Source organism: Capsicum annuum, chromosome 5, assembly GCF_002878395.1.
Source record: "Capsicum annuum cultivar UCD-10X-F1 chromosome 5, UCD10Xv1.1, whole genome shotgun sequence".
Taxonomy (NCBI): domain Eukaryota; kingdom Viridiplantae; phylum Streptophyta; class Magnoliopsida; order Solanales; family Solanaceae; genus Capsicum; species Capsicum annuum.
In genome coordinates this window covers 717,616-724,854 of record NC_061115.1, presented here as the reverse complement: position 1 = coordinate 724,854, position 7,239 = coordinate 717,616, and the positions used below count along the sequence as shown (strand labels likewise).

The 7,239-nt window shown below is 40.2% G+C and overlaps 1 long non-coding RNA gene across 1 annotated transcript; it reads right to left on the bottom strand.

Moving 5' to 3' along the window:
- Positions 1–3,894: 3,894 nt before the first annotated feature.
- Positions 3,895–6,708, bottom strand: LOC107870019. The gene is made up of 2 exons (XR_001674011.2): positions 5,827–6,708; positions 3,895–4,290 (listed from the first exon to the last, which is right to left on the bottom strand). It is a non-coding gene; the product is annotated as an uncharacterized LOC107870019 (long non-coding RNA).
- Between the last annotated feature and the right edge of the window lie 531 nt (positions 6,709–7,239).

The window sequence follows — 7,239 nt, the reverse complement described above, 5'->3', positions numbered from 1 at the left end:
CACACCAATTTGACCTGAAAAGGACTCATTTGTGCCATTTTTCCCATTTGTCCACACAAATGGCCACGAATATTTAAATGAACCATAATGGGACAATCTCCAACCTCTCTGGCATGCCTCAGTCCTTTTTCATCCCACAAAACTCCCAAAACACGACCTAACCCCAAAATCATGGGTTATAGCAAACTGAATTGGCTCGAAAATGCACCGTTTTACCTGTTTGTCCATGGAAATAGCCAAGAAAATTTAAATGGACCACACTGGGATGATTCCCAACCTCTCTAGCATGCCCTGGTCAATTTTTGACCTATAGTATATCCAGAACCTGGGCCCACCCCAAAATCGTGGGCTATAGCACACCGATTTGGCCCTAAAACTCCCCATTCGCATTGTTTTGCTCGTTTGTCCACCCAAATAGCCACGAAAATTTAAATGGGCCATACTGGGATGATTACCAACCTTCTATCAAGCCCAAATCAATTTCTGTACTAAAGCATAAACCTCGGGCCACACAGATTTGGCTCGAAAATTCCCCATTTGTGCTATTTCGCTCGTTCGTCCACCCAAATGGCCACAAAAATTTAAATAGACCATGTTGAGATGATCCCCGAACTCTATGGCACAAATTGATTGATTTTTGGGCCACAAAATGCCCGAACCCAGGGCCCACCCCTTAAACCGTGGGCTATAGCAAACCTATTTGGCCTAAAAATGCCCCGTTCGCGCCGCTTCACCCGTCTCTCTACCTAAATGGCTTGGAAAATTTAAAAGAACCATACTGGGACGATCCCCAACCTCCCTGGCATGCGTCAATCATTTTTCAGCCCACAGAACCCCTGAACCACGGTTTCACCCTCAAAATCATGGGCTATACCACACCGATTTTGCCCAAAAATTCCCCGTTCACGCTGTTTCACCCTTTTGTCCACCCAAATGGCCATGAAAATTTAAATGGACCATACCGAGATGATCTCCAATCTCCCTGGCATGCCCAGGTCAATTTTTGGCCCACAGCACACTCGGACCCTGGGTTCACCCCCGAAATCAGGGGCTATAGCACACCGATTTGGCCCGAAAACTCCCCATTCGCACTATTTCACCCGTTTGCCCATCCAAATGGCCATGAAAATTTAAACAGACCACACTGGAATGACCCCTAACCTCCCTAGCATGCCCCGATTGATTTTTGTCCCACAACACACCCTGACCTCAAGCGCAACCCCTTAAACCATGAGCTATAACACACAGATTTAGCCAGAAAATGTTCCATTCGCGCCATCTCTCCTGTTTATCCACCCTAACGGCCACGAAAATTTAAATGGACCACACTGAAATGATACCCAACCTCCCTGACATGCCTTTTCAATTTTTGACTTACAGAACTCCCAGATCCTGGGTCCACCCTCGAAACTGTGGGCTTTAGCACACCGATTTGGCCCAATAAATGCCTCGTCCACCCAAATAACTATGAAAATTTAAAATAATTGCATCGGGTTGATACACAACCTTCCTAGAATGCTTCAATTGATTTTTGGCCCACAGCACGCCCGAACCTCGGGCCCACCCCTAAACCATGGGCTATAGCACACTAATTTTTCTAGAAAATGCCTTGTGCACGCTATTTCACCCGTTTATCCACCCAAATGGCCACGGAAATTTAAACGAACCACACTGGGATGATTCCCAACCTCCCTGGAAAGACCCAATAAATTTTAAGCCCATAACACGGTCGTATACTGAGTCCACCCCCATAAACTTGGGCTATAGCACACAGATTTGTCCTAAAAATTCCCCATTTGCATCGTTACACTCGTTTTTCCACCCAAATGTCCACAAAAATTTAAACGAACCAGACTGGGATGATCCCTAACCTCCCTGTCACTCCTCGGTTGATTTTTGGCATACAACACACTCGTACCTCAAGCCCACCACCAAAATCATGGGCAATAGCACATCGATTTGGCCTGGAAATGCCCCATTCGCACTGTTTCTCCTGTTCGTCCACCCAAATAGCCAGAAAAATTTAAATGGACCACATTGGGATAATCCCGAACCTCCTTGAAATTCCTCAAATTTAGGACGCAACATGCCAGAACCCAGGTCCCTCCCCCAAAATTGTGGGCTATAGCAAATTGATTTTGCCTAAAAATGCCCCGTTCGCGCTGTTTCACCCGTTTGTCTATTCAAATGGCCAAGAAAATTTAAACGATCCATACTGGGATGATCCCAACCTCCCTGGCATGCCCGATTTGATTTTCAAACCCCAGCACGCCCGAACCATGGGCTCACCCCCAAAATCGTGGGCTATAGCACACCAATTTGACCCAAAAATTCTCCATTCGTGTCATTTCCCCCGTTTGTCCACCCAAATGGCCATGAAAATTTAAACAAACCACACTGGGATGATCCTCTACATACATGGCACACCCCAGTTGAGTTTTAGCCACAGCATGCCCTAAACTTGGGCACACCCCCGAAATCCTGGGCTATAGCACACCAATTTTGCTAAAAAATGTCCCGTTCGCATTGTTTCGCCTGTTTGTCTACCCAAATGGCCACAAAAAATTAAACTGACAACAATGGGGACATTCCCAACCTCCCTATAATTTCTTGATCAATTTTCAACCCACACCACGCCCAAACCCCGAGTCCACCCCAAAAATCATGGGCTATAGCACACCGACTTAGCCTAAAAATTCACCGTACGCGTTGTTTCTCTTGATTGTACACCCAAATGGCCACGAAAATTAAAATGGATCACACTGAGATAATCGATAACATCCATGGAATGCATCAGTCAATTTTAAGCCCACAGCACGTCCTGACCTCGATCCCACCCTCGAAACTATGGGCTAAAGCACACCTATTTGCCCTAAAAATGCCCCGTTCGCATCATTTCACCCGTTTGTCCACCCAAATAGCCACGAAAATTTAAATGAACGACATTGGGATAAACCCCAACCTCCTTGGCATGCCTCGGCCAATTTTGGAACCACATCACACCCGAACCCCGGGCCCACCCCCAAAATCGTGGGCTATAGCACACCAATTTGGCCCGAATACGCTCTGTTCGCGTCGTTTCACCGATTTTTCTACCCAAATGGCCACAAAAATATAAACGGATCACACTGGGATGATCACAAATATCCTGACATGCCTCAGTCAACTTTTGGCCCACAGCACGCTTGAACCCGAGTTCACCCCCAAAACTGTGGGCTATAGCACACCAATTTGGTCCAAAAATGTCTCATTTGAACCGTTTTTCCCGTTTGTCCACACAGATAGCCATGAATATCTAAATAGACCACAATGGGATGATTCCCAACCTCCCTGACATGCCCCAGTTTTTTTTAGGCCCACAAAACACCCGAAACCTGGCCCCACCCCTAAAACTTTGGGCTAGAGTACACAATTTAACCTGAAAATGCTCCATTTGCACCATTTTGCTCGTTTGTCCATCCAAATGGACACAAATCATTTGGTTAGAACCTAGTTAAAGATCCCCAACAGAGTCGCCATTTCTGTTTTGTAAAAATTTTGACTTTTGAAAGAGAGTCGCCACTTAATTTTGAAAAGGAATTAAGAAACCTTTAAAAATACTTTCAAACGATTCAAAATAGGAAAATCGTTTTAAGTTAGAGATTCTAGATAAACGATTCCTATTAACGTTTTAGGAAGGTGTTAGGCACCTAAAACTTCTGCTAACTTGCGGTTATCCAGACTGTTTGAAAAATCGTCTTTTGATTAACTTCAAAAAGATTAATTTTGTCAAAAAGTGATTGATTAGGAAAATTTTTTTTAGAAAAATCAATTTTTTAGCGACTTAGTTAGGGATTCAACTAAGTTCGCAAGAAACACGTAAAACAAACAAGCATAAAGAAGAGGGGAAGAGGAGGATGTAAGGGATTTAGATCATTAGGCCCAAATCAATAAGACATGTCCTAGTCTAATTGGGTTTTTGGCCCATAACCAGTCCTAAACTATTTTTTCAGGTCCGTTGGCCCAAAATTTGTTCCACCTGTATTAAATTTACAACTTTGGCTTCGAGGCCCAAATGAACAAACAACGAAATAAATAAAAGAATAAATAAGTAAAGACAACAATACGAATGAAATAAATGAAGAAATGAGACTTTCAAGTCTCCTAGCAAACTTTGATCCATTCTCCTTCTTTCACCTCTTGCACTTGCATGCCATGTAACTCGGTTTGGACCTCCTTTCGGGGCTTGACTCGAAAGATGGGCCATATTGGCCCATTACGTAATGCAAAGTTAAAGAGCCCGTATGGACTCTGAGGTGAATTCATGCAAAGAAAAGAAAAATATATGAATTAATATATGTCCATGGAACAAACTATCTTGACAACAATAGAAATTCCGAAGGTTCAAGGCTTTCGAAAGTCACTACTCCAAACTCAAGCATAAAAAGGAAACTCTGGTACAAGATTAAAGAACTTATGACATATAACTGATTCTTGAATCTTTAATGTAGGGATCAGAGAGAGCATGATATATTAAACACTAGTAATTTTTGCATAGAAACGTGCATATGCATAAAAGAATTCCAGTAAAGGGTTTCAGCTTTCCTAGTCTAATGTGACGATCTAATGAGCATAGAACATAATATTGGTATTATTTTCTATAGTAGAGGGATGCTATAGCAGTTGTTAGGGGATTACATTAGCAGTAAATCCCAATCACTCCCCTTCGTGATAAACAGATAACTTCAAGTGCTTACTAACAAAATACATCAAAGCTAAGAAATTTTTATCAATTAGCCATCAAAATACTCGACTGAGATATAAAACTAAAGAGCTGAAGATAACTTTTAAAACATATGAATAAATTCATACAACAGGTGGATCGAGGCAAGTTCGTTTCAACTCTCTTCTCTTGTGTCATACAGTATACAAGGCAATCCGATCAATGAAAGCAAAGAAATTCTCACTTAAATAAAGAAACTATCAAATCTTCTGATCACTAAAACCAAAATCCACACGAGAAGAGACGTAGTAAACGAAGCTAAAGGGGAAGTGGCGGAACACTAATATCGGCCTCATCCAATTTCTGACAAGCTCAGAATGAGTTTCAATGGTCAGAATGATCATTGAGGAATCATGGGATTCGCTAGTTTTTACACATATCCTCGTTATTCTTTGTCATTTGAGAAGCCAAAGAATCCAAGAGGTGGTCCTACTAATGATGTTACCAGCTCAACCACATCAAACTAATGACAACAAAAACCAAATGATATCAAATACTATCCACAAACATAACACCCTCAACCCAAAACCGTTAAGCAAAGTTCAAAGTTCAGAACTTTAACCATGAAATTAGGAATAGCGAGATATCAATAGCCTGAGACAAAATAAAAGCATGCAACTTTACTACTAAAATAGCTATAATGACCCGTCATCAGCCCGAAACTATTTATCAGACTTAAAGCAAGGAACTTTACTGTGAAAACCAGTTTATTCGACTTTTAACCAACATACAGAATGAGAGTACTAGATCAAAACTCAGTCCACAACGTTATTCCAATCACACAACAGGCTATAAATTAAAAGAAGTAATCACTCATAGATAGAGATAGTGGATTTAGGACACTTTTATGAAGAACGTGTCCTTAAAAGTACTAAGCAGCGGCATCAAACACATTGAATCAAATACCAACATAGCGATAACTATAATGAATGAAACCTACGACTATCGAAGCCATCTACCAGCAAACAATCCCAGCATACAATGTTACTAAAAATTTATTCACAACTACAGAAGATCGAGATGAAGCAGGAACAAACAAAAGCTTAAACGGAGTAGGATATTACCTTTTAGAGAGCAGCAAAACGAGACGACAAATCAGTATGGAGATCACCACCACCAGGAAACTTCTTCACCGTCAACTGAAACTCTAATTTAGCCGATGAACAAGAACATAATTTCCACTCAAGACAGAATTTTCTCAAGAGTTTTCTTTCTTTTTCTTTCTTCCTTCTCTTTCTTTCTTGTCTTTCTTCTCAAATAGTTCATACCCAGGAAAAAAAATTCCCTTCTGTCTCTAAGATTTTCCCCCTCTTTTCAAACCTAAAATTTTCAATCCAGAAGGGAAAAAGAGAGAAAAAAATCCCCCATTCTCACAGCTTAACCGAGCTCTTTATAGAAGACAAATTAGGGTAAAAAAGGAAACCACCCGTTGAAAATTTTGAATTTAATTCCAAAACCAGATCAACACTTTTTTTGGATTTCTTGAGAAAATGGCAACCGGTGGAGCAATTAAAAAATAGGAAAAACCAAATCCTTTTTCCAACCAATGAAAAACGCCCAAATACGTACCTAATCCGTACCATTATCCCAAAATTTGCAGAATGTAGATGTTAGATGAGCCAACTAACCCTCGCTCTAGAAGATTCGAGGGTTTTTTCTGAGAAATAAGAGTAGGGAGATAAGAACACGTCATTTTCGGTTTGAGAACAGGTCGATTTGGTTGTTGGATTCGGACTTTTAATGGTGTTTTTTGATTGATGTTGTCGTTTGTTGAGGCTGTACGCTGAAGGAGTTGTACGCGTGATTTCTGTACGTGTGTATACACTGTATGTATGCTGGTTGTTGTTGATTAAAGAAGGAGGGGAACTAAGAGTTGGGTCAGGTCGGTGGTTTGATTTTGGGCCACTGGGATGTGGGCTAACATTTAGAGAATTGGGCCTGGGGCTGTTAAGGAATAGATGAAGGGAGATTGGGCTTGATCGGTGATGGGTTGGGTCAGCTGATACTATTGGGCTGCACAGCTGGCCCAGATTTAGGTTTTTAGGGATGGGGTAATTTATAAAATAGCTTCACTTAACAATTAATCCATTCTAATTAAATTTTGATCAAATTAAAGGTTAATTGGCCAAATGCATTGCGATTGTGGCCGATTTAATTTCAATTTATGATGAAATTTAATAGATTGATTAAGTTAAATTGAAATTAAATACGAATTAATACTTCTTTTAATCCCGAGTTTCTTGATTTAATAAAATCAAACAAATATCTCTCCAAATAAATTATTTTTTTGAGAATAAATTATAACTAAATTAAGATTTTAACCATTGTAAATTTATTTCAAGATAAGCCTTGATTATAATCCGATGTTTTGTAAAATGAATATTTAAGTATCAAAATTATAATTTCATATAATTGAATACGATAATATATAATCGCTATTTTAAAATGACAAAATTACATACAGAAAATATTTTGAA